This window comes from Alligator mississippiensis, chromosome 7, assembly GCF_030867095.1.
Source record: "Alligator mississippiensis isolate rAllMis1 chromosome 7, rAllMis1, whole genome shotgun sequence".
In the NCBI taxonomy this organism is placed as follows: Eukaryota; Metazoa; Chordata; order Crocodylia; family Alligatoridae; genus Alligator; species Alligator mississippiensis.
The window spans coordinates 88,240,490-88,265,399 of NC_081830.1; the positions used below are offsets into that span (position 1 = coordinate 88,240,490).

The 24,910-nt window shown below is 50.5% G+C and overlaps 1 protein-coding gene across 1 annotated transcript in view; it reads right to left on the reverse strand.

The window, feature by feature from the left end:
* FGF12 (fibroblast growth factor 12) overlaps positions 1-24,910 on the reverse strand; it is a 285,542-nt gene that overhangs the window by 195,406 nt on the left and 65,226 nt on the right. The gene's annotated exons all lie outside the window — the stretch shown is intronic.

The following is a 24,910-nucleotide window of genomic DNA, read 5'->3' on the forward strand; positions in this document are numbered from 1 at the left end:
GGTGAGGGGACAACTCAACCGTCCCAGCTCCTTCCAGTGCTCACATACCCATTCATAACAGCACACAGCTGTAAACACGTGCATTCATTATTACTGGTCTACAGGGCAATGAAATAAGAGCATCACCGGGTGAGGGGTTGCACAGGAGTGACCATTATTCACCATGCATCAAGCCCAGCTCATATCCATTAGGGCTGTGCAAAATTTCACCACCAGTTTTGTTTTGACACTGTTTCAACCTGTTTTGAGGTTCAAAACAGTAAAATCGAAATGAAACACTGTTCTGTTGAAACGCTGGTCGAAACGAAACCTTCCATTTCACACAGCCCTAATATCCATCTCTCTACGGACCCAACCCATGCAGCTCAGGTCTGAACCTTTCCAAGGCCACCTGCACACTTACATCTCGGTGGGCAGGTCAGAGACTGTATGAAGATCCATAGTCTCATGGCCCCAGAGGTGTTTCTCCAGCAGATGCCAGGTTGATCGGACAGCACCAATAAAGGAAGAGGTGAGCTGTGAGGTGCACAAGCACTCACTGGCCAGCCCACTCCTGAAAGCCGTACTTTTCTCATGGGAGGGAGTGCAAAAATCTAGAGCTCTTGGTTCAGAGATGATACCTTTTATTAGACCAACTGAGACATTGCAAAATATTATTTTTTCTGCAAGCTTTTGGGCTCATTCGCCCTTCATCAGGCTCAGGGAAAGTCAAAGATGGTAAAAAAGAGTCCCCAGATTACTTTTACTGATAAAACCATGCCATGCCATGCTCAGCACATCTGGAGTAACGCTTGGTGATTTGGTAGATATTTATTCTTTTTGAAAAACTAGACTCCACCGTGCTACTAGGATCCAGCCTAGGAAGAAGCTGGGCCATACGGGGTTTTGTGGCCCGCTCCATGGGCCCGATGCTGAGCTGATGTCAATGGGTGGCACTCCATTAACTTCACTGGAGCCCTGCTGATTTATACCAGTGAGGAGCTGGCCCAGTATCAGCTCCTCCATGAAAGATGTGCTGCAGTCTCGCACTAAAAGGTCAGGCAGAGGGAAGGTTTCCTCCGTCTCGGTTTTATTACATGCCTTGGAGCATAATCCAGACGCTGCAGCCCTTGAGATAATTGAACAGGGTCGCAGCGGAGCATCTCCAGTGACTTGAAGGGGAGTCACGGAGTTAAAAGCCCAATAGATCACTTTGAAGAGAGACTTGCCACTAATTGTTAATGACTGCAACATCAGAGGCATGAGCACAGCCAGAGTGCAGGAGGGACAGACCCGGCCAGTCTGGCAAACTCCTGCTTTCTCATGGCTAAAATGGGCAGCTACCGAGTGGCACTTGATCCTGCAAAGGAGCTGCCGGATGCCAGCACTGCCTTGAAACCACCCTGGGCACAAGCTTTCTTCAACAGCCTCATGTTTGAAAGCCCATTCAAGACGGGGTGGGAACACCAGCCTGCTTCCATGGAAGGGCCTGGCTTGTCCCCAACGCCTTGCAGTTAGCAAACATGACCGCGGCATCACCTTGCCAGCCACCCCCATCTCTGGGCCATGAGGAGGAGACGTGGAAAGCAGGATGTGCTTTAGCATGAGGCTGAATGCAGCCCAGGGCTTGGAGTCGCTTGAGGAGAGGGAGAAAATGAGCAGGATTTGGTGATTTCAGGCATTTCCCTCTTTTCCTGAGGGGCTGCTGACTGGGGGCAGGACTTCGATGCGGTGAGCAGGGGAGATGCTGACTGTGCCCTTTGCAGAGCTGCACTAGGGCCGTAGGATTGGAGAAGTAGAGGCCCATTCCCTATAGAGAGAAGTCCCTTCCTTGTCCCATCACAGAGAAAACCCCGTCTCTATCCTCTATAAATTATCCTTCAGGTTTTTGAAGGTGGATCAAATCCCCTCTTAGTCATCTCTTGTCCAGACTAAATAACACTAGCTCTTTCAGCCTTTCCTCAAAGTCATGCTTTTGAGGCCCTAATCGTTTTTGGAAAGAGGCCAGTAGACAGAGAGAGAGAGAAACTGTTCACATCCTTCTCAAAATGTGGAGCCTAAAACTAGACACAGTAGTCCAGCTGAGGTCTCACCAATGCCTATTAGAAAGGAAATAAATCCATTCTCTTGGGGCGCATCTATACGTGCACTTTAATGTGCATTAAACCCACACATAAAAACCCATGCTTTTTACTTAATGCACATTAAAACAGGCTAATGTGCATTAAGCATCACTTAAAAGCATTTGCTTTAGTTAACATGCATTAAAACAGGTTAATATGCATTTTCCTAGCACCTCACAATGGAGGTACTAGATTTAATGTGCATTAATTAAAGAGCATTAATGCATGTGTAGATGCATCAGTGATTTGTAACCAGTGCTCCTTTCAATACAACCCAGTAGACTTTTGGTCTTTTTTTACAATGCTGTTGGCTTATAGTCAGCTCACAGTCTATTTTAACCCCACTGGTCCCTCTCTGCAGCCTGGGCAGTCATTCCCCAGTCTGTATTTGTGCGTACAGCGATTTGTGCACGCAAAACTTTGCAGATGTCTTTGCTATATTTCATCTGCTTGATTGCAGACCATTTCTCCAGTTCACCCAGGCCATTTTGAATCCTAAACCTAACCTCCAGAGTTTCTGCAACTCCACCCAACTTCATGGGAAGCAAAAAAGCCTCTCTGAATCCAGCTCAGAGCGGCAGTGCTGTATGATACTAAGAAAAGGGTAAAAAGAGAAAAACCCCAAGTGACTGATTACTAACGTGAGTCTGCGCACATGCAGACATGCATGCCGGAAAACACACTGACCGGCAGGAGACATCTAGCAAGTGGGCACTCAGGACCCAAGAGGCTTTTGGGTGCAGCTCTGGCTGCAAAGCTTTGGAGCATTGATCAGGCCTTGGAAACGATCTCTCCATGCATCATCTGCAGGACAAGTTACCAAAGTCCAGCCTGCTGCCTGATTCTGGGTTATAAATGGTACTATCTGTGTGTAAAACCACAGGCAAGATTAATCCCCTGTGTAGTAACCTCACAGAGTCTGCCTGGATTAGTATTAATCTCTTCTAAGGCATGTACCATCCCATTCTGTCCTCCCCTGGCATCAATACAGAGATCCGCTCCAGCGCCTTTTAAAAATGTATTTGCAGTGCAATTAAAAATGTATTGCATTATGTATATTTTCAATCCTAGGGAGGAAAAAAAAAAAAGAGATCCAGTGGAAAAAAGCCCCTGTCCTACCTTGCACTGGAAATGGGGTGGGTTTGTTAGCTAGGTGCTACCCGCGGAGTTGTAAGAGGGGCAGGGAGCGTCTGATACCTGAACGCTACAAAGCTGTTGAAGCAAGCCCCTCGTCGAAGGGCTCCCATTGCCAGCTGCTTTTAACCTAGTTTCATACATTCAAAAATAAAGAGCTCGGGCTGCCGCTTTCATTAAGCGGAGACACGTTCACCCATTCAGTGCCGTCGAAAGATGTAGGTTACATTCCCAAAGTCCCATTTGGGCAGGTCATCCGCGGCGCGAGTAGATGCGGAGATGCACTGCCCTGGAAAAGCAAGAATTGAAGTTTCAAGGGTAATTCTTTTTTCCTCGCTGTACAGGACCTGAAGCTCACTGGCAAGGCTGCCAGACGGGACAGCTCTCCTCCAACCGCCCGTGCCACTTCCAGACTGGAAGGTGCTGGTTCTTAAATATCTGCCCCTTTTATTCTCCTGCCCCCATGCCTCCAAACACATACATTTTTTGTGTCTGTTTTCATTGGGAGCTTCTGCTGTTGCTCATTTTTATTCATGTCTGATGCTTCAACTAACTATTTTTCCTTTGTCCTACATTGCATCTAACCTGGGGGGGGCTATAAATAAGGCAATTTTTTTTAGAGAGGTGAGGAATGGCCCCTCACACGCCTGTGTTAAAGAATATCCAGTCTCCCCTGAAGTTCACTCTTGTCAGTACACTGCATTATCAGGGCTTCTTGCAGCACATCAACCTTGGATACAACCCCGCTCGCCCAAAGTCACAAGGCCCTGCCACTCCAGCTGCTGGAGGATCTCCTTTCACTTCCAGCAGTATAGGGTCTGTGTTGCAATGAGTGGTGTCAGATCACATCTTACCAGACTCCAGCAAAAACATCCCCTGAGATAACTGAGCCTGGAGAATGAAGGCAAAGCACTGCTCGCCTCTCCCAGAGGGAAGATGAGATGCAGTAAAGTACCATCAAAACCTAGTTTTTGTTCCCCAATCAGCTCCCACAAAGGCGGCATAGGAGAAGGCATCACAGGACCTGGCTTGTGCACCATGTGCAGGGACCACGACTCCAGCCTCGTGGCTAAAGACTGTCCACTGCATCTGGCCTCCTGATAAGGCACCAGAGCAGACTTGCATGGCCATACCGCTCTCCTGCCTCAGCCAGGCGCTAATATTAGCAAGCCGCTCCCTCCTCCCTGCCGGCGCGCACCTTTCTCCTTGACCGAGGGATGGGTGCCATTGTCCTCGGTTGACCTACAGAGCTATCGTAGCCTGCTGAAGGAACAAGGAAAGATGTATTTGCTCGTGACTTTGTTGGCTTTCCCCACGCACCCCACCAGTGGCAGGGACAGGAGCAGAATCCAGATCCCAAACACAGTTGCATGGTTCGAGAACAGAGCAGATCTTTGCTCTTCCACCAAAGAGGAGATTTCAATTGTCGACAATCCCCTTCATCCTATTGAGCTCTCTTAGTGCTCGTGAAGACTTTCACCAATACTAGTGCTTGCCTCTGCTCCAGGGTTGTTGGTTGTAGCCGTGTTGGTCTATCTAGGGACATTGGCAGGTGAGGTTCTTTGGGTAGGTGTGATATATTTTATTAGTCCAACTAAATAGTTGGAAAAAAGTTCTTTGCAAACTTTTGGGCACAAACACCTTTCTCCCCATGCCTGAAGAAGGGTGTTTGTTCCCGAAAGTTTGCAGAGAACTTTTTTCCAACTATTTAGTTGGACTAATAAAAGATATCACATGTACCCAATGAACCTTGCCTCTCTCTGCCCTAGACCCCTGCCAGCCTGTGAAGTGAGGGTAGGAGAGTATTAAAACCTTCCTAGGAAATGCAACCATGTTAAGACTGAACTATAAGATCATGCTGTGTAACCAGGAAAGCCCCCATACACTTGATTTCAAAAAAATCACCTGGCTGGGTGCAGAAGGCTAGGCAATTAGCTGTAAAAGCCAGTGTTTGAGGCAAAGACAGAGGGGAGGCAATTGCATCTCAAGCCTCCTCTGATCAAATCCAAACTAGCAGGCTTGGTGAGGCCCTCAGGAACCAGAGCTCACATCTGAGTGCATTGGCGGCTCCAGCACCACCCTTCAGCACACTTACATTTCAAAATATGCGGAAATAAGAACATGCAATAGGAAACAATGGTGCCCGAACCCAGGCTGGCATCACCCTCCGTTTCTCTGTGCATGATCTCCAGACCGGCCCTCTCCCTCGTGCGGCCTTACTGCTTACCACAGGGCAAGTGGAGGGGTGGCTCTAGCACAGTCTCCAAGTACCTTCGACAGGAACAGACGGTCGATAACAAAGGACTCGGTGCAGCAGACCCCTCTCTAACTGAAGCTGGCGTTTGGAGGTTCAGCCCGGGCAAACTCAGCCTTGAAATAAAGGGCTTTTAACAGAACGAGGACAACAAACCATTGCAATGACTTCCCAAGGTGCTCTGCCCCTGGCCAAGCCTGTATGTTTTCTCTACACCCATGGTTTTCAACCTATGGTCTGGGGGTCCACAAGCTATGTCTAAGGGGTCCACAAAAGATGATGATGATCACTCAAAAGTATGTGAATACCCACACATACAATTCAAAAGGGGGCTGCACCTCCATTCGAAGTTTCCAAAAGGGTCCGCATCTCCATTCAACATTTTTTTAGGGGCCCACAAATAAGAAATGTTGAAAACTACTGACCTAGGCGATAAGCTGCAATTTGGGGAGGAATGAATCCAAGGAAGTAACGTGCAGGACGTGGGGCTAGATGATCATTTGAGTTTCCTCTCAAGCTTGACACCTGTGCCTTTAAGCATGGGAGGGCTCCGTGTTAACACCTGCCTGCTTTTAAAACCTTTGCTCTGAGACCTAAGAGCATCTCCTGCTGCATTGCATAGCTTGTAGGATCACTACAGGAGTCTTGACTGGACAGCAGGGGCTCAACCAGGCTCTTACCCGGGGGGATCTCTCCAAGCCAGAACTGAAGCACGGCAGAAGGGTGGAAAGTCTAACATTGTCCCACACCAGGCTGAACTGGACCCATTGGGGCTCAGTTATCGACTCCACTGGGACCAACCTCAGGTCCTCAAGGGTCAAGCACAGCAGGGGTGACCATCCTGCAGCACGGGTGCCCCAAGCGGGGCAGGCAGCCTCTGCACGGCAAACCGGGGAAGGGGCAGGCAGTACAGCAGCAAATAGGGTAGGGAGCAGAAAGCAGAGCAGTAGAGCAGGTAGGGGAAGGAGATCAGAATGGCATCTGGGGAGGATGTGTATAAAATTGGGGGCCTGCCTGCCAAAAATAGTTGCCACCCCTCAGCGAAGTAGGGGATGTCGTTCTTCACGGTTGCCAAGCCAGCGTCTTTCCTAAATACTTGCAATGTGCAGGAGACGGAGGTGATATCAATACGGCTCTGTTTTTCCGTCCGGCCAAGCCACCTTTGCAGTGGTCGTTCAACATCAAAACCAAATCAATCCCCCCGGAGAGAAACAACGTCGCGGGGGGGCTGCTGGTCAGCAAACAGCAGCGTGCTCCAGAGCCAGAGCTGCTCTGCACATGTTAATGAGGAAAAAAGAAAGGCAAGCAATTTCAGCGCTCGTTAATTATGCCGCACAAATCCTTGCAAAGCCACCAGAGGGTAGCAAAGCATTTGCAGAGAGCTCTCGGCCGCCTCCGTCTGCGCATCTCGCACGTCCTTCCAGGTCCTGGGAAAGCCGAATTCTTCTTTCCATGCGTCAGGATGACAGCTTGGCTCTTCCGCCAAAGACCAAGGGGGCTTTATACCCAGCGACCTCTCAGGCCCATCCTTTGCGAGAGCGTTTTTATTTTATTCCCTTCCTTCCTTGCAAGGAAGATTTTACGGGACATCTTTGGTGCTCAGAGAACAGCCCATAAGAACCAAGACCCATTGCTTTTGGCAGCATCACCCTTATGCACAAGGCCACCTCTTCGCTCCCCTTTGGGGTGCGGTGCCTGATAACACTGTCATAGGAGGGTGAAGCGGAGCAAAAGCCAGCCCTGTTTAAATGCAATGCGTGTCTAGGTGAGGATCTGGAGGACCGGCCTTTCTCACATGAAACTCAAGCCAGCATTGCCAACACGCCCCATCCTAAAATATATGTGGCAGCCCTGAGGCTCCAGTTCCTGCTGATTTTCAGGCTTGCATAGACAAAAAAAAACCCCCCAAAATGTTGTATTTAACCCTTCAAGTCAGTAGAAGGTGGGTAGATTTACACCTTGTAGACTAACCAAAGTGCGCGTGTGCATGTGTGAATGCAAATATATACATATTCATATACATATACACACACACACACACACGTGTCACTCCCCCAGGCTTTCTGCTCATATAATTGAGGCATCAACCTCTGTGATGCTGACACCATTCAGCTGAGGGCCAAGGATCATCCAGGGATTCCCCCATCTCTGTTGTTCCCCCCTCCCAAGCTCCTCATCCTTTTGAACCATCACAGCAGCTTGGGCACCACCACTTATGCTGGGGCAGGGGCAGAAGACATGCCCAGTGCTTCTTGGTGCCCAGCAGTCACCGACTCCCAGATCAGCCTTTTGGGGTGGTGACCGTGTACGGGAGCGGTGTGACAGCTGAAGCCTGGCTGGCTACCAGGACCAGCAGGACACCAGGATGGTCACTCCGCTCTCCCGGCAGGCCAAGGTCAGCCAGAGCAGAGGTCACAAGCTGCTCTCCATCTGAATTATGCAAGGACCGTCTCCCCAAAGTCCCCACAGGGTTTCCTGGCAGAGGCAGCCGAAGCTGCAACGGCAATTTCCAACAAAGGGCCGAAGGGAATTAATCTATTAACCCAAAGACAGAGATGGGCACAGATTGCAAAAACAATGCCCCAAACACTTTCATGCACGTGTTTAAACCAGTTCTCTACACTCAAGTCCATCTCTCTTTTGTGCTTGTAAAGAGTTTTATGGCAGCAACACCATGTTTTAAAGACACGCTCTCTAGGGTGAGGCAGGGACAGTCCGGCCGTGACCGCTTGCACCAGAAATCCAAAAGATGTGTTTCCCCCGACCGGGAAACACGAGTATAACGTGCTGACAGGGGAAACATGGATAAACCCGTGTCACCAACCCAAAGAGCCTGGATTTCAAACAGCAAACCAGGCTGCAGGAACCAGAAATACCCTGCAAATAATGAAACCCCATGTCTTTGCTACCTGACAGCAATTGCACGCTAGTCGCTACCAACGGTTTACACCGCTGCATTTGCAACGTGGAAAATCCCCTTTCCTTAGGCAAGTATGAGAACTCATGCTAGCCTCTATACCTGCGGCTCTTCCGTGTCTAACAGTTCATTTAAAAGCCATTAATAAAACACAGGCGAATCTTGCTTGTTCACCTGCAGAGATCCTGGTGCTGCTATTAAAATGATGAACCAGCTGCCAGTGCTACGCTGCATCCAGTCCAGTGCACTTTGAGAACTGGTTTTAGCGCTTTGACCTCAACAGAAATGGGAAGTCATCCATCCCATGTGCCTCTCACCTGGGACACAGGCCAGGCACACAAAACCCGGTTTGTCTGCCCGGTCCCCCAGAGCAGGGCTCTGTGTTGGGCCCCATCCTCCGAGACAGATGGAGAGACAATTAGCCAGGCCCACAGAGCAAAGCCTCCCGACAAACCAGGTGCTGGCACCTAATTTTAAAAGCTGAGGGTGGTGTGGGTTCCCTGTCTGCATGACAAGTCTATGCTATGAGGATCAGGCCGTATTGCTCCCCCTGGAAAGGGGGACCAAGACCACCAGCAGCACTCCCGTCACATGCACACCTTGCTTTGGTGGGAAGTACAGCCTGCCCCGTAGGCTGTAACTCCCTAAGGGTGACCATGCACGCAGCTCCCCAAAGCAAACGTAACAAGCAGCCTGGACGCAAAGGCAGATTGTGCCCCTCTCTTGGGGCTGCCGATTAATCAGTGTATTCTGGTGCATTGCGAGCCTGCCTTAAGCATTGGGGGAAGCCCCTGAAGCTGATGGCCTGTTTTTGGCCACAGAGGGGTTGCAGCAGCAGCCCACACTCATCCAGCAGCCTGCCTCAGCCACGGGGGCTCAGTCCAGGTCCAGATGCTCACAGGGGCATCCCCAGGCCCACCCCACACCCATTAGCGTCCTGGGCTCTGCTTGCAAAGGTCTCATGGCAGGATCGACGCACAGCTCTGCAGACTGACAAGGCCAGGGAAGCCTGGCTAAGACACATGGGATGCTCCAGCAGACCTAAAGCAAGTGCCTTGGACTTGTGAGCACAGCCATCACAAGCTAGATCTGCTCCATGCTCAATGCACCGAAGTCCTCTTAGTCATCATTCAACACTCAGTGCTAGGGCCAGGTTTCACCCCACCTGCAGTCCACCAGATCGGTGTTTCTCCTTCTCTCGCCATGGGGTAAATCCTCACATCTTTGGGGAGTTACAGGCAGAGGGATGTAGTTACAAGCCATCTTAGTTTAAAGTCAGTAAAAGGCAGGGTAGATGTACACCTTGTAGACTAACCAAAGCGTGCATGTGCGTGTGAATATACATGTGTGTGTGTGCGCATGCGAATAGAGATATATGCACGTACGTTTGCATATAAATATATGCACACGCATGCCTGAATGCGTGTGAATACACACACACACACACATACAGGTGCTTGTGAATATACGTGTGCATGAATATGTATAGATATACAGATGTGTGTGTGTAAGTATATTCACACAAATATATATACAGGTACATGTGTGTGTGAATTTATATACATATATCTATACACACATTATACACACACACACACACTTTATATATATACATACATACATACATACACACACATACATACATATTCACACACACACAAACATATGTGTGTGCACATGTGTGAATACACACACATATTCACACACACACACATACAGGTGCTTGTGAATATACGTGTGCATGAATATGTATAGATATACAGATGTGTGTGTGTAAGTATATTCACACAAATATATATACAGGTACATGTGTGTGTGAATTTATATACATATATCTATACACACATTATACACACACACACACTTTATATATATACATACATACACACACACACATACATATTCACACACACACACACGTGTGTGCACATGTGTGAATACACACACACACACACACACACATTCACACACACACACAAGCCTCCGTGAGCTGAAGTTCACTCCAGACGCTGCGAGCGGATGCACAGACAACCAGGCTGCAGCAGCAGGTGCCAGGTGCAGAGGTGATGCCGACACTGCTGGGAAAAGGACCCAAATGGTCAGATTCAGTTCCCTCCCCGCAGTCCCACTCGTGCTGGTAATCCAGAGAGGAAAGCTCCACGACACGTTCGCAGCCCCGGGCCATCGTGCCTGCTGTCCATGACTATGCTCTACTCCGTGCCAAGGCCTCGCTTCCTCCTCCCAGGAAACTCCTGGGTTGCTGCTTAGTGACCTTTCTGGCTGATCAAGGAAGGACTTGAAAAGGCTCCAGCTTTGCTGCCCAACCTTTACGCACACGGTCATGCGCGTAACACCACGTCCAGCCAGAATCAAGACTGCTGAGCAGGACCTCACCTCCCTGGGAAAAGTCATTCAGATGACAAAAGTCATGCCCTTCCCTGGTCTGACATGTCTGCTGCTGCGATTCCTTGTTTGCAGACAACAGACAGGGCCTGGGATGGGGAGTCCAGACAGAGGCCCTGGATTCTGCTCCCAGATGCTCCATCACCGACTCCCTGTGGGGCCTTGCCCACATCACTTAAGCCAGTCAGGCTCAGAAGAGGATTTGCACCCCTTCTCCCTCAGCTATACACCTGGAGGGAAAGTCACTTGGCTAGCCCACCAGCTTCCACTCACCCCTCAAAACAGGGCTTTAGTTTAGCAGCTCTTTCAAGGTGCTCAGAGCTAGTGTGGGTGGAGGGACGGACGGCCCATCAAGGAGGAAAACTGGACTCACAATGGCTCAGAGATGAAAATGAAACATTGGGGCCTTTTACTTCTTTGCTCCTTTGAGTTCACGGGGGTGGGGGGGCAACACAGCTGATCAATAGCCAGCAAATAAAGGATTGGCAAAGGCAGGAAAAAACAGCAAAAATCGATATGGAGAGGGTTGCCATTTTATTGAAATAAAATAAAGATAAATATGAGTAAATAACAATAAAAGGGGCTGCAGCTTGCCCTATGAGGCCCCAAGATTCAAAACTGAAGAGACAAGAGTCATCATTTCAGGACACGAGCAGAGGTGAATTGCACACACACACACACACACACACACACACACACTGTGGGCTTTGTTAGCACCCCACACATGCACGAGTCCAGTATATGGATTGCCAGCTTGTGCCAGACCCCAGCTCCATCTAGCCCAGTCTCCTGCCTCTCATGGGAGCAGAGAGTGGATTGCCAGGAGGGGTCATGCCATGGTATCAGGTTCTGAAAGCAATGCAAACCCCCCCCCCAGGGTGTTGGGGTTAGGATAGGGACTTCCAGTCTGTGCTGCAATATCCGATCCTCAACATCCCCTGGCTCCCCTTGGTGCCCCCTTCATCTGCCCTTCACCCCTTTCTGCCCAGTCCTGCAGCCATTCAGTGCTAAAGCACGTGCACGCAGCCCTTCCCCGCTCCCCAAGTTGCAACAAGGAAAGTTGAGGTTGAATATTGTTGGCTTGGAAATGGTATTTAAAAGGTTTGATTTTGGGGGATTGACTCACAGGTATAGATATATGCCTGTACTTTGACTTTGTACAGTTGTACTTTGACTCTGATGACAGCCCTAGGATTTGGTGGATATCTAGAATTGCTCGATGGTTTGTAGCACTTCTTTCCTGTTATCACTGTATGAATAAATTTGCCTATTATCAAATGGAAAGGTCGTGGCCAGCCTGAGCCAAACCTAAAACTCAAGCCGTTCCTTTGGGATCATCTTCATTCAGTCCTCCCCAAAAGGTGCCAGCAACAAAACTTACAGGTGAGAAATAAGCACTTCTAAAATGTTAAGATCTCCCCTTTATCCACTGATGGAGAAGGAAAGGAGCAAACAGCCGAAGGGGGTTCCCCTCCACCGAAACAGCAACTTTTCATCAAAAAGTGAAAAGTTATGCGAGATGTTTTGATCAAAACAAGGGTATATTTTACAAAAGCACCCAAGGAAACCAGTATTTCCCATTTTCCTACAGCTCTAGTGCAAGTATTACAGACACCTGCTCTCCTTCATCCACTCATCCCTCCCAGGCCCTCTCCCAGATGCTGGGTCGACAAGCCAGCTCTTGAGCCCAGCGTGCCATCACCGGTGAGATCTCTATACTCTGAGCAATGCTTTTCTCATAGCAAGACATCTCTGATCCCTCAGCTGAACCTCCCACCACCTCCAGCTCCTTGGGAAGTTTAATGCTCCATATTTTAGCCTGTAGCTACAGATTAGTGTCTGCAACGCCGCCGCAACCACCCTTCAAGAACCCATCCCCAATTCTTCCCCAACGGGACAGGATGCTTCCAGGGACACACAGAGGGGCTCTTTCCCCCCTCCTCTTTCATGCAAATATTTCAGATACGACCGAGTTTGATCCTGAGCTAGGAAAAGAGGGTGCATGGAGGTCAGCTCTGGAAGCTGAAGGCCTGTGCTTACCCAGCAAAGGGTGCAGGGTGCATCTTCACATGTGCCTTAAGCAATTTGCATTAAATCTAGTACACCTCCATTGTGCACTAGGAGAAAAATGCACATTAGCCTAGTTTTATGTGCATTTGTGAAAGAGCACTTTTTTTTTTTTTGTGATGCTTTAATGCACGTTCAAATAGGCTAATGCATATTGAAGCACATGTGTAGATGCACCCATGCTTTCTCTAGTTGGCCTCTGGGAAATGAACTCTGACAGGAGCCTGTGGCACGGCACTGTCAGATACCAACAAATCTGCAAATTCTGCTAAATACCCAGGCATGAAAAAGCAAAGGAAAGGGCTAAGCAATGGGTGGAGTGGGGAAGGTGGAAGAAAGCCCATGCTGCTCTTGCCTCCATCAGACCTGTCCTGTGGACAGAGAGCTTTGGTCACCTGCCTGACACCTGTCACCAGCACTATACTTCACTTACCATCGATGCTGCTAGTACATGGGTGGATTTCCAGCAGGTAATCCCCCACAGCCACGGCATTAAGAAACCCCTCACACAAAGGAAACTATGTTCATTAGACACCCTGATTTAACAAGTTACTTAATCAGATGCAAGTACTCTCTCAGTGGAGCAGCTCCCATGCTTAAAATCAAGCGCGTGCTTACGTAGTTTGCCAGATGATACATAACTAGTTACCTAGTCTCACTGAGGTGCATGGACTTGGCTGCAGATCTGGGAGGAGCCGGGCAGGATTATTTTGCCCCAAGTGGCACAACTTGTCCCACACCAAATTGAATGTCTGGGCATGTGCACTGAGGCAAAACTCCCCGGCTCAAATTTGTGCTGCTCCTATTTGAGTGGCTGCAAGTGCACATGCCTGCACGTGTGGATGCACCCAGGGTGCAGCAAACAGGAGCTGCTCGGCTTTACTTCCAAGGACTTTCCCCACCTTTTCCCCCCCCATTTGCTACAGAAACCACAGCATCTGCCTTAATCTTCCCAGATACCAACTTCCACATTTACATTTTCCAGCAAGAACTTTCCTCCCCACGGCTACCCCGCACAAAGCAGATGTGGTCTCTATGAGACGCCTGCTAAGATGCCTCATTGTTCTCCTTTAAATCCCCCCTTCATCATGATGCCTCCAAGAGTTGACAACGGTTGGGCTGGTGGGACATGGAGACCATGCGTTTCCTTCAGCTCCCCCACCTCACCTGCCTCCCTCCTTCTGTGGCCTCTGGGCTTTACTCTGCATGGTAAACTCCTTGGGACACAGGCCTTCTTTGCCCTGAGTTTGTACAATGCCTGGTACACTGGGGTCTGGGCCCCAAGCTGGCTGCTAGACAGCAAGGCAATGATGGTCAATAATAACACAGGGCTGTCCAGCTGGCTGCATACAGCCTGCAAGGAGTTAACACCCATCCCACTCCTCTCAGGGTCAATCAACATCCCACTCCCTCCTCCAGCTTCTGCTTCCTGCCCCTGCCCCTGGGGTTGTCGTGGCCCATGTGGGCCTGGGGAGTCTCCTGCCAACACAGCACTGGGAGAAGGGTGCTCATAGGGGATGCAACCCCTGGCCACGCAGAGGTTGGATAGCCCTGCATAAAGATGAGCTTGCAAAAAAAATGGGCCTGAAACAAAATGCACAGAGCTGAACTTTTAATTACAGCTTATCTGCAAGCATGGTTCAGCTGAACAGCTCCAAACAAAGCACTTAGAGACTTGACACCATGACTGCCCACGTCCCTGGTCAATCTGTGTGCAATGCACGTCGTGCCAGACAAAGCTGTTTGGAAGTGGGTAAAAATAGAGCGTTCCCCTTTCCGTCCTCAGCCTTTCCCCGAACTCCACCTGAAGACAAACAGCGGCTACTTTGGGAAGCTCCAGCTGCTCGGTTCCCTCCTCATTTCATTTCATTTTTAACTCATCTCTCTGCATTTCTATGGTGGATTGGAAACAAACAGCAGAACCGTTCTGGAAAGGCTCTTGCTAAGTCATTTCCAGCCAGCTGGAAGCAGCAATTTGCCCCAAAAGCCTCAAGTTTCCATCCATCCCCCCACCAAGACAGTTTTGCAGGCTGAGTGCATGTGGTTTGGATGCACTTCCAGGCTTTGGAGAGTTTGTGTGCATCAAATCCAAACTCAAACCCTTTTCATGTAGACCCAGTGCAGTTATGAGATGCATTAAAGCTGAATGGCTGATGACACAAAACAGAGGAGTTATGGATGAGGATGGTCTAGGACTGTCCTCTTCCATGGGACGGCAAGAGAAACAGGAGTGATGCATAAACCAAGAATATTCCCATTTACCAGTACTATTTGCAACCATGCTGCTGAGGTTGTCAGAGCTCAAAAGCAAAGTAGGAGCGGCCTGGATAATAACTGACTGGAAAGCCAGGTTCCTGCAGCCTCTGTTCAATACATGGGACCCTTGCCCAAAGCTGTTAGTCAACAAGGTACCCAGTGTGGAGCTACAGGATGCTGCGCCAGCTGGAGATGGGCCTGGCATGGAGACTCGGGATGCTACGGCACCCAGTATTGCAGTTTGGATTCATCCACCCTACAGACCAGGCATGAAATCAAGGTGCTGATAGCATATCTGCAAGGCACCAGGACCCGAACGGCACACGAGAAGTCATGAAGTGTAGGGGAAAGCAGCAATGCAGCCGGTGTAGGTGAGCTGAGAGCACCAAGAAGGTCGCCTTTGCAATCCCAGACTGAGGGGCCACCTCGTCTGCCTGCACCTCCTTGCTAGGCCAAGGACAGACGTGCGGGCACGCTCCGAATTCATGCACAGCCAATTTGTGCCCATTGGTTTGAAAGGATCATTGTTCCCAAGCGATGCTGCTGGACGTCCCTGGGTTTCTTTGGGATCGCTCCCTCCTCTGACAACTGCTGCTCTAGCACTTGGGCCTGAAATGTCTGTACTAAGCATCTCTGAATTTGTCTGCTTTGGGTTTTGGGTTTTTTTAATGCATGTCAGACTGTGAAATGGGCAGGACAATCTGCCGCTTCTTAAAAGAGAAGAGTCAGCAGGATGATGCAACCCAAAGCAGGAGAAATCAGCTGGTCATGCTCCCCCGAATTGGGTAATAAAGTTGGTCAGAAAAAAATAAGCGTTAGCAAAAACACTTTCTTTACAAAAAAAAACGTTTTTTAATCTTATTTTGACCATGGGGAATTGTTGCTTTAGAACAAACAAAACCGACCACCAACGCAGCTCTCTTTTTTGGGGGGTCAGTCATCAAAAAAAAAACAAAAAACCCAAAAAACAAAAACAAAAAACCTAGTTACCTTTGACTTTCAGTTTTTTACAGAGAGCCTCAAATGTGCCAGTGGGGAGGTGGGAAAATGTTTCCGATTTCTTTTTTCAGGTAAAATAAGAGTTTGCAACCTGACTTGATACTTCACCCAAAAATGCTTTTCTGCCAAGTCACTAAATCATGAAGAACGGTCAGCACGAGCACCAATCAATCCCCAATCATCTCTAACCCTATAGTCAATCGCCCAGGATTTAACTGCCCATGCTGTTACTGGGCGCTTCTCGACCGTTTTTAAAGTGGGCAGGGTCCCCGTGCCTCAACCCTACCCAACGGGGCCTTCTCAATGACAACAAATGCCCCGTGGACAAGTTCATGCCATGCCCCACATTGTTGACGCACGTCCATTTACTATGAGACCAGGCGGCCTTCAAGCTCATCACGCTGGTGATGACATCGCCTTCAGATAGCTGAAGCAATAATCAATACTAAATCACTGCGTCTGCACATTCGGCACATGGCTGTGCTGCTCCTTACAAAAGGAGGCAATACATACATACATAAATATAAATATAAACAAACCAACCAAGCCCTCGGCTTTCAGGAACCACACGGCCACCTCATCTCGGAAATGACCTTTCCACCTCCGCTAGTGACGGACCCTCCGTGCTCTTTCTCCATGAAGAGCCCTACTTCCCATCTCCCCCCTCCCTGAGTAACAAGCAGATTATTTCTCAGTTGCATAAAGGGGGAAGAGAAAGAAGTGCCCTCCTAATGACGCAGTAGCTGCAACCACCTGCTTCGTTATTCTTCTTTTTGGGGCTAAGAGGCTTGTGTATGTTTAACAAAGATTGGGAACAGCCTCAGGAAGAAAATGCAGCATTCGATTTGCTAATCTATCAATTTTTTTAGCATGCAGCTATTCCGGCTCCCGCAGCAAAGTCCCTCGGTAAGCGTTAATCTACTGGTAGGGCTCGGCGCGTTCGGGAGATGCTGGAAGCAGGGAGATCACGGAGTAAAAAAGAGGTCTTCCAGGTTGTCCTTATAGCTTGCTGGAACAGATTGCCTTTCCACCCAGTTACGTCCCAGTGCTTCCCAGACCCTCCTGCCCCCTGCCCCCTTTTCCAGCAGGCTCGTAGCCAATCCATTCATTGGGAAACACAACAGCGCAGATTTCTGCACACCGAGGTTTTAAAGAAACAGTGATGCAGACCCCGTTTTAGAGCTAGACACAGCAGTGGGAGGGCGGTTATGGGCACAGGAAGGGGTTGCTTCTGCCTCTTCCTCTGCGGCTGTCCAAGACCCTCTCAAAACAGTATTCACCATGGCAATAATCATCCTCCAAGGTAACACTTTTAGAGAACTGGAGCCCATCCAAGCCTGAGAGAGAAGTACCAACCTGGTGATGCCGACAGCATCAGTGAATCGATGGGAAGTCACCGCCGTGGGCTTGTAAGGTAGGCACTTGACTAACTTTTCAGCGGCAGATAAGATGCCGAGCAGACAGGAGGCACCGAGCTGGAGGAGAAGACTGGGGAAGTGACGGAGTATTTCAAGCGTACGTGATGCGGATCCAAGAGTCCCCTGGGCAGGGAAAGAGAGGGAGCCAATAGTGGGAAGTACCGTGAAACGGGCCCGCAGGGAACTGACTTAGCACAAAACCCCGCGGGAGACCTCCGGCTCACTGAATCCAGACCTCTGGTGTCACAGGCAATAGCACCATAAAATCCCATTTACAGATGTAGAAAGCTCCTTTTTAAACCTGCTCAGCTCTTTCGCCGCAGCTACGCCCGCTGCAACACTGCTCCAGCACCGGCTGCCCTGATGGGTAGAAACCTTCCAACTTCCAGCTGAAGCGTATTCACGTATAATAAGAACAGGATCTCTCATGCCCTAACCACTTGCAAGAATCGATGCCTGTAAATTATTTACAAGGGGGGGATGTGTTTTGCAACAGGAACGTGTTGTACATTGCATCACAGCGTGGGTTTTGCATGCACTTTCAGCTACCGCAGGAGAGAGGGAGCAAGGAGATGGATGGTAACAACTGCCAGTCACTCCCAAGAGCTATTTGGTGGTCTCTATGAATTCAGTGGCCTCGAGTCAGTCCCTGGCACAGAAACATCCACTGGAGCCACTAGTGCAGTGACTTAAGTCAGCACTGACTTAACCCCTTGCTAGCAAGCTGAGCAGAGAGGCACCGAGACAACAAGCACGGGACGCAACAGGGAATGCAGATGCTAACCGCCGTCCTCTCTGGACCGGTGCAATAGCAAGATGTCATGCTCTGTGCCATAAATCCAGATCCTGCCCCAGTTTCTCAGGGTGGGGCTGTCTGGGGGCTCCTAGATCTTGGGGATTGATTAATTAATTAAGCATTAAAGTGCAACATTTGGGTTTCAGAGCCCCAGATTTCAGGGGTAGTTGGAGCTGGGTTTCAGTCCGGACACTTCTCTAGCCAGTTCATTCTTAGTAGGGAACTAATTCTAATTAAAGGCCTCACCTTATATGCTCTAAAAGAGACAAATCAAATCAGATCTAGTCCTTTACAACTGGGACACATCTGCTTGTGCCTGCAATAGCCCCTTCCCCTCCCTCATTTCCATCAGGTGAAGGTGATCCAATGAGCCATTACGTCAGGAGAGCAACATGCCCGGATGCAAGAAGTAGTGCATGTTCAGGGGGCAAGGGAGAGGGAAGAGTCATCCAGTGGGTTTGCTGGGATCAAAATGAAGGTGGGTTTGCTTTGCCCACGGACGGTGGGAGCTTAAGCACCGTGCTCTGTGGGTGGGCACTTCAGTCTCACTCCCGACTCCCACCGAAGGCGGCTCCCATTCAGTCCAGTTGGGCACTGGGGCTGGGCTGTCAGAGGTTACTGGGGTGATGCTAGCCCTTGGATGAAACTGGCTGCTGTGCATTAACCACACTAATGCAGTGGGCTTTGGAAGACCATTGGTACTACCCCAGACTTTTGCTCAATAGACTGGCATGTCCTCCGTGCACACCCAGCCCCCTCCTCCAAGTCCACGGAGGAACTTTGCAAGTTAAAAAATGCTTGCAAACGCTCTGCAAGCCCCCAGCCTCCGGTCTTCGTCCGACTCCCTACACAAGCAGTTGTCTTCCTAGTGGCTGCCGCAAGCTAAATTAACTGAGCTGCAGATTACACGGATGAGTACACAAGGCTGGGTCTTCTATCAGTAGATTGCAGCGTTTGGAGTCGCACTCTCCCAGCGCCCGGCGAATTCAGATACCGCACTGCCCTGCCGCGGTCCAGGCTCATGATGGGAAGGACTCGGAGGCTCTGTTCAGATAAAAGCCTGGTAGCCAGAGGCTGCGCGGCGTGATTAGACACTCTGAAGTTTACAGCCCGGGGTTAAAAGACTCAGCAACAGGCAAACACGTCTTGCGAGATGTCTGGTCCTGCAAAACATTCATGGTTGAACACCGCACGCCCAGCAGCTGCCACCTGCACCGAGCCATATCCCAGAAACAGGGCGCTCACTAGTGAGATCTCTGCCTAACCTCCTTTGAACTGGGATTTGGGGGAAGGCACATGCACACACACACAATTATGCCTGCAATATTAGAGGTACCAGAAGCATCAAGGCCCCATTGCCCCCAGCAGCAGAGATGCTCAGGGACTAGCAATGGGGCAGCGCTGGGCCCAGCAGGAGCAAACCTGCTCTTTCAGGAAGGGCAGCAAACTCCAGGTACAGCTCCCTGGGGCACGAACACAGCAGGAAGGATGCACGGCTCACCCGTCCCGGTAAGGAGACTGTCTAGAAGGGGTTTTCCTGGCTTCACCCACTTTTCCACCTGGTAATAAACACCCAGCCCAGAGCTTGTGAGGAAATGCAAACCCAGAGGGTTTGCATCATTTCACCATCTTACAAAGCTCAAGGGAGCTAGGGCAAAGGATGGAGGAGCTAAGACATCAGCTGAAAGCGGGGCTCTTTTTTTCCCTGTGAAAAAGCAAGGCAGAGAAATAACTGCTGCAACTAATTACTGCTCCCCAGCTGAGAGCCCGGTGAAGTCCAGAGCCCGGGTCGAATGGGTTCATTATTCTATCGGTATTTATGCTTCTTTCCCCTCATGCAATGTCCAAAAATAAAAGTCTATAGAGGCAAACCGAGCTGACAGCCACACAGCGAGATGGAGGAGCAGGAGGAGGAAATCAAGGCCGAAGTTTGCCAGCACAGCACTGGGAGCTGGTTGCAGGCTGGACAGGAGGAGGGAATAGCAGGACTTGCAAGGATGGGAAGCAGGAGGGGAACAGGCAGAAGAAAAGACAGGGACCGGCAAGCGTTTGGTGGCTCAGGCACACGCCAGCTCTGCCAGCCAGGGATGCCGAGGTGAGACTCGCCTGCTACGACTCTGACAAAGCAGAAAAATGATGATTAAAGCAGCTGGTGTCTCCCTGGGACGTGGAGATGCAACGAGGGGGCCCCAAGGCCATGGCTTTGCAAAGAGACCAGCATTTAGTGACAAACCATGCCAAGACGTCGACCGTATGTCAGAGCCATCTGGAATCTGCTGTGTTTGACGAGGGCTCGGGATATCCAAAAGGCACCAAAGAGGGGAAGGGACCCAAGGGACAGGGGTCGGGCGGATTGAGTTGCTGGTAACTGGCCGGGCGAGGGGACTTTCTGATCACAGCCCGTGTCCTGTTGAGTGCTCAGGCATGCCCTAGACAGACGTGCCCAGAGACCCATCCTCATGGAAAGCCTTCAGAGATTACCATCCAAGGAGCAGCTGCTGGAAGGGTTCAACCAGGAGACCCAGGGCTTGCCCAGCTCCCAGTGCTGCTCGTGCATTTAGCCGACGGTCACTCAGTGCAAAATGCATAAGCAACTTTAGGCTCGGGAGCTCCCTCCTTCCCTCGCTAGGCTACGGTCAGTCCTTTCTTCCCAGCCCCTGGACTTCTGCCTGCTGCCAAGCCCATCGTGTGGTGATCATCAGGGCTGTCCAGAGGGAACACAAGATGCTGGTTCAAAGCCCCTCTTGTTGACCAGAGCCTAAACCCTGGATCTCCCACTTTCTGGGGAGATCATAAGGCTACTGAGCAACAGGCAGGTGGGACCCTCCTCTCCGCCCCGTCTCAGCCTCAGGAGCCCCTGGCCTGGTCTCCTCCGTCTAAGGAACTGGGGATCTGCATGGATTTTGAGCATGCAAACAAAAGTGCAAAGCAACAGAGAGAGGCATGCACATGAAGAAGAGACTGGCCAACATGGAGAGGTCTAAGGCATCTAGAGGTCTCTGCACTTTGGGAGCTGCTGATCAGGGCTGCAGAGGATGATGCTTAGGGACACCAAGGCCTAGAAGCCCCATTAGTGCCAAGCATCCAGCTGGGCAAGTCACCGTCCTGCCTCCCTTCCCACCCACTGCCTGTTTAGACTGTGATCTCTTAGGGACAGGGACTGTCTTGCAGAGACAGATGCCCAGGAGTCACTCAGGCCCTGCCAGCGAAGCTGGGAATCCCGCCGAATAACTCATGTGCCTTCATCGCCTCTCAAGCCCCTTGCCCAGGCCTGCTCCTATAAACCAGGTTCCCGTGCACACAGAGCAAACAGGCAGACCTGCCCAAACCACAGATGCTTTAATGCACCGCGTGTCAGCGCCGTTTGCAGGGACTTCAGCTGCTGATGGAAAAGCAGCAGTGAACGCGCTCGGTTCCACCGTGCTCGGGAAACAGCCCGACTACAAATGTTTATCACCCACGGTGTAAACGAGATCTCCGCCGCGCGCAGACAAGGGCAGAGCAACATCTGGGCTCCGGCTTTACAGCTCTCGCCGGCTCTCCCCGTTCACCGGATTGTCTCGGTCGTCCCGGGATGGCCGTGCACGGTGCTCTGAGCTCTTGGTGCTCAGAGAGGGGAGGGGACCCCCCCCCCCATACCTCCACACACACACGATGACTGCCCTCAATATAAGCACAAGGGGATGCCAAAACCAAAATGACTGATCTATGGGCTGGAGTAAAGCAGTGAACCCCAGCAGAGTCAATGGGGCCCTGCTAGTTTACACCAGCTGAAGATTTGGTTTGCGTCCTTGCAAACATCACTCAAAGTTGCCTGTTTGGGAGGGGTTACAGCAGCTGCTTGCAGCCGGCAGGGTCTGCGCGTAGCCAGTGCAGCGAAGGAGAAAGGGGAGAGGAATTTGCTAAAACTCACCCCTAACATACGCCTGCACGGCAGCCAGCTGAGCAAGGCCCATCTCACACAGCCTGGCTCAGAGAGGGGCTGGGGCAGAGCCCCACCAGCTCACTCCCTTGCCATTCATTTTGGCTGTGCTTTGCACGAGCAATTACAACCTAGGCTTGTGCTCAGCCAGACGGGCGAGAGCAAGGATTCAGGATGGGTTTCAACCATGCAGCGGAGGGGCTGTCGCTCTAGACCAGCAGCGGCCAAGCTTTCTGGCAAGTCCAAAGGATGATATAGCGTCACTCCAAGAGTCAGCTACTACCATTGCCCAGAGCCACCAAATCCTATCCCCGCGGGGACACAGAGACACTGAATTCAGCAGCAACTGCAGCTCCCATGGGGCCAAAGCCTGGATCCAGCACCAGTCCCCGACTCCTGTCTTCTCCCCAGCTGTGCTGGCTCGCATGCCGAATACGCTGCCTGCCCAGGTCACTTGTGAGTTGGCCATCACCGATCAATTAGAGGTAAAAGCCCCGGGAACCTTCCTGGGGCACTGAAAGCTTTGTAAGGGCAAGGAGGAGTTACCCAGTGCCTTTTTGTGGGCTGGGAAACAGGGGGAGGCAAGACAGCACCATGGCCCTGCGCTGCATCGGGCTGGGTTTGTCCCGGCTCTGCTGCAGACACCAGGACCGACCTTGGCAAAGTCACTCGAACTCTGGAGGTCCTGACCTGAGGACACCGAGCAGGGTTTCCCTTTGGATGGGGTATTTAGAGCCCAAATTGCTTGGAGCAGGGGCTTTCTTTGTGCAACACCAAGTGCAAACGCAGCCTCCTCAGCTTCGTGTCACACGAGGCTATGACCATCATGCTAGAGAAGACACTTTTTATACTCCATTTGGCACGTATGTGCCGCACTTTGCTGTCAGTACGGGTGCATCCAGGAGGCTCCTCATCAGGCGGCAGAAAAGCATCTACCCAAACCGTGCTGCTCCCTAAAACTGCTCCGCGGCCCAGGAAAACGTCCCGGACCCAGATACTTCGCAGCTGAGGGTTATTAATCAGGTTCCCCGTGCAAGTAAAGTGCATGGAAAGTCTTCGTGGGGTAATTTACTCGAGGCGAGTTCTAGCGAGTCAGCAGGCTGAGCGCTGATTTATTGTCCCTGGGCTCAGAAAGGAGGAAGTCAGCACAAAAGGTGTAAACACATAGTAGCACTTCAGCCTCCCCAGCAAGAGGGAAAAGAGAGGAAGGTTATTGCTCCGCCGGCCTCTGCTCGGCGACACCAGCTGCGAGAGATGCTGGACTTCATGTCAAGCACGAGCCTCGATTTTGGAAGCATCCTCAAGTGCAGGGAGATGCACGGGAGCGGAGGCAGGTGACAAGCGCTCCTGCAGCTTGCTCTCCTCCATCTCTGAATGAAGCAGGGGCGTGCACAGAAAGCCCTTTTCTAACCCAGATGTCCTAGAGGTCCACAGAGCACCCTGGAGGTGACCACAGAGGTCCGACACCCTGGAGCCAGGATTGCTCTGACAGTATCTGGACATAGGCCCTCTGAATTAGACCGGTCTGAAGTGATGCATTAAATGGAAGGACAAAGTTTCTGACCATCGTGACCTGATGTGCCCTCCTGCCTCACACAAGTCATAGGCCCATGTTAATCTTCAAATTCATTCCCATTAGGTTTAGAGCAGATCTTTTATGGAAAATAACATCTAAACTCAATTGAAATATTCCCAGGGATGGAGACTGCCACAGCTAGCTGCTCCAATGCTTAATGACTTTCACTGTTAAAACCTTGCACCTTATCTCTAGTTTGGTTTTATCTAGCTTCAATCCCTGGATCTGGTTATATTTGTGCCCTTATATAGGATCATAGCAAAATAGGGTTGGAAGGGACCTCACAAGGTCATCTCATGCAGCCCTTCACTCAAGGCAGGATCATCTACGACTAAACCGTCCCCGCCAAGTATTGGTCCAACCTGCTGTTGAAAACTGCCACGGATGCAGACTCCACGCCTTCTCTAGGCAATTTGACTACACTTCTAGTCAGAAAGTTCCTCCTAATCTCCATCCCAAATTTCCCTTGCTGCAGCTTGAAGCCACTGGCATTGCATTATCAACCTTTCCTTCTCCATACAGGCACTTAGACCGACCAACTCAGCACCTTCTCTTCTCTCCTCTCTCACTTTAGGCATGTTTTCCCATCCTTCAGTCATTCTCCAGCTTCTTCTCCGATTAATACTCTCCAGCTCTTTGACCCCCTTTCTCTATTGTGGGCATAAGAACAGGTTGCATTAATGCAGAAGAGGTAACACCCATGCAAGTACAGAGGAAAAAGGACTTCTCTCCTCTTCCTCAAGAGTCCTCTGTACCAGTTCCATGGATGACAGCAGCTCTTTCAGCCCCAGTATCTTACTGGGAAATGAGGGGCAGCTGTCTTTCCATTGTAGCTCCCAAGTCTTTCCCAGAGCTGCCACTTCCCAAGACTGAACCCCAATCATGCCCAAGCACAAAGCATGTAAGGTTTTTAAGACCCAGTTTGACAAATCCCTGGCTGGGATGATGTAGTTGGGGCTGGTCCTGCTTTGAGTAGGGGGTTGGGCTAGGTGACCTCCTGAGGTCCCTTCTGACCCTCATTTTCTATGTACCAGTGACTTGACATGCATTGAAAGGCTCAGCTATC